Below are 3,215 nucleotides of genomic sequence, written 5' to 3' on the forward strand. Positions count from 1 at the left end.
TAAATACCATTACAAACAATTAGAAAACTAATGAAATGCGATCTTAAAAAAGCTAATAGTTTTACAGATGAATTAGTTGTTTATGGATTTGCACACTAGTGCAGGATACAAAGACCAGTTTGAATTTCTCACACATGAATTCCATCTTGGTTTGATCAAAGCAGCTATAGAAGAATTTTTAGTCCAATTAACAAAATTTTGAATATGGGATAAATTATAAGACATGAATAAGTTAGTTTTTGATATGGTCTTTTAATGTAATATTCTTATTTACAGAGGATGTGTTAATTAATTTAAAGGTATTTTAGTATCTAAAATTTACTTAAAATGTATCAAAAATAGTAGATAAGAAAGGGAAATAGTTCAAAAAGTTAAAATTTTAATTCATAAATAATAGATATTCAGGCAAACATTATGTCATGTTTGGAAGCTTTTCTGTATTTAAATATTTTCATAAGTAAATTAGGAGTAAACATAATCCCACTGAATGTATCACTTTATTTTATTATGCACTTAATTATCTGTAACTAAGTTTTCTAACTAAGCAGCTCCTACCGAAAGAATGTAGGCTTCTTCACTGCATGGTAGGTTTCCGAGGGCAAGGGCTCTCTTCTGCTGTCATTTTGCATCCTTTTGTTTTTCACACTTCCTGCTAGGCAGTCCAGTGGGTTTATTGTTTATTGTTTTCATAGAAAAATGAAAACATTTGTGTAAAACTAGGTTTTCCTGTCCTCTACTCTGACTACAATTCCAAGTTTGAAATTTGCGTGTTTGATCTTTGAGTTCCACTTGGTTTCTACTTAATGTAATATGAACTTTTTAAATTAGGTTCATACACATTTAAGGTTGCTGTATCTTCCCGTTGAATTAATCACTTTATCATTTGAAATTTCCCTGAAATCTAATTTGTCTTTGGTCCTATATCTATTTCCACTTTTATTTGGCTTAATTTGGCATATCTTTTTTCCATTTTTTAACGTTTGAAATATTTAGCTTCAATATAAAGCCAGATTTCTTGTACACATCATCATAAAGTTGAATTCTGTTTTTCATATACTCTGAGAAGTTATATATTCTAAGTAACTATTTATGCCACTTATGTATAAATTTATTATCAAAATGCAAAAATTTTAATGTTACTGTTGCATTATCTTTTTCTCTGTATTATTTGTTGGCTACTTCCACTTTTCTCTTTTTATGCTTTCTCTTGAATTGTGGGGTAATTTAAGTCTCCTATGCAAGCGTTACTGTTTCCTTAGTGACTGTATTTGTTTCATTGTCATAGTGGTTGCTCTTGGGTTTTTCGTGTACCTTACCAGCATATCTGTGCTAATTTTCAAAACATCTTCTGTCACTTCCTAAATCATATATCACCATTTCTTGAATTATTTACTTCATGGGTCATAATCTAATATTCTCAAGAGTATGAATTTCCACTTTGTTCAGCCTTGCGTTTCTTCTTTTGTAATACATGCTGCTTCTACATATACCATTGAGACTATTTATATATCTGAACTTATTAATGTATTTATTTTTGTAATTTTGAGAACTGAACCCAGGGCCCCATACGTGCTAGTGAAACACTACCAGTGAGCTATAGTCCTTGTTATGTTAACTTTAAACATTTTATTGTTCTTATGAAACTTTTGTTTAAAGCAATTAGAAAAGAAAAACTTTCAAGATTAACAATGTGTTTATTATGTATGCTTTCCATAAAACTTAGTTTCCATCTGTTTTCATTTTCACCTTCTATCTGTGTTTTCATTAGCATTTCTTATAACTTTGCTGTGTTACCAAAGAATTTTCTTGACTTTTGTTTTTCTGACAGAGTTGTTTTGTTGAAAGGCACTTTTTTCCTGTAGCTAAAATTCTATTTCAGTCTTCCTTTTTCTTTCATCATTAGAGTAATGTCATTTCATGATTTTATGACTTCCATAGTTTCTAATTAGATGTCTGCATTAATTGCTACTTTTCAACTTCTATGTATAATAGTTTCTGTATAAAGAAACATAGAAAACAAAAAGCACCAGGATGTACAGGCAGGTGTTATTTTGTTTTGCTTTTTTCTTCTTGGCTTCATTATTCACCTTGAAATTAAATAATCTTATCCTTTGCAATTTCTAACCTTCTATTAACCTCAACGAGGAATAATTTCTTTTTAAATATTGCATTTTTCTTTAGAATTTCCATGTGTTTCTTTTCAGTTCAATTTCTCTTTTTATTAAGCTTATTTTTTTATGCTTTCTAGTGTAGATTAAAATGGCATTTTTGAATGTCCTTGTCTGCTATCGTCATCCTCTCTGTCACTTTCTGCCTGTTTCTATTGAATCTTTCTCCACATGAAAGGTTACACTTTTTTTTTGTTTTGAGATATGCATAGTAATATTGTATTCCACGCTGGAAATTATTAGTTCCCTTGTTGAATATCTGTATTTTGTTGTGTTCATTTGAAGGGTGTTTTTATTTTATGAGGATTTTAAGTTGTAGATTGGCTTCTGGTTCCTCTAAGGCCTGGTTATTAACTGTTAGGAGAGCTCAAAATAAATTTATTCTAGGAAAAGAAAAAGCCAGTGACTGAATCCTGATCATTCCTGAGTCTTCACTGAGAGTTCACCAGATACTGGATGTGGTATGGTTTCTTATCTCATGTTTTCTCAATCAGGAAATTGTCTCAAGGCAAAATGTCATGGTAATTTCATGGTTCACCTCATTTATTTGCTGTGTTTCAGAGATCGCAAATCTGAGCAGTTCTTTCTCAGCACATGAAAACAACTTCGTTAACTTGTTTTATAATTTTCCAGTATTTTTAAAAATAAGTCAGATATTTGGTCTGATTTGCTTTCCCTCCCCACCTTAAAGCAGCAATTAGCAGATACTTTTCAAAATGAAGTTTTTAAAAATGTATTTGTTATAAGTACATACTTGTGGTGATCCTCCTGTTCTCAGCCTGCCCAGAGCTGGCATTCCGGGCATGCACCGTGCTAGGTCTCCGTGTCTGGTTCAGTGCACCCAGGGGTGCTTAGTCCACTGAGCCATCTCGTCACTTCTTTCCTGATTTCTTTTGGGATATTTTGTGATTATTTTACAGAAATGCCACCAATTTTTATGTCAATTTTATACCCTGTATTTTTTAAAATGTATTTGGTACAGGGTCTCAATACATAGCTCAGACTCATAACCCTCCTTCTTTCAGCCTCCCCAGCACCAGGATCATA

Source organism: Octodon degus, unplaced genomic scaffold (assembly GCF_000260255.1).
Source record: "Octodon degus isolate 3935 unplaced genomic scaffold, OctDeg1.0 scaffold00025, whole genome shotgun sequence".
Taxonomy (NCBI): domain Eukaryota; kingdom Metazoa; phylum Chordata; class Mammalia; order Rodentia; family Octodontidae; genus Octodon; species Octodon degus.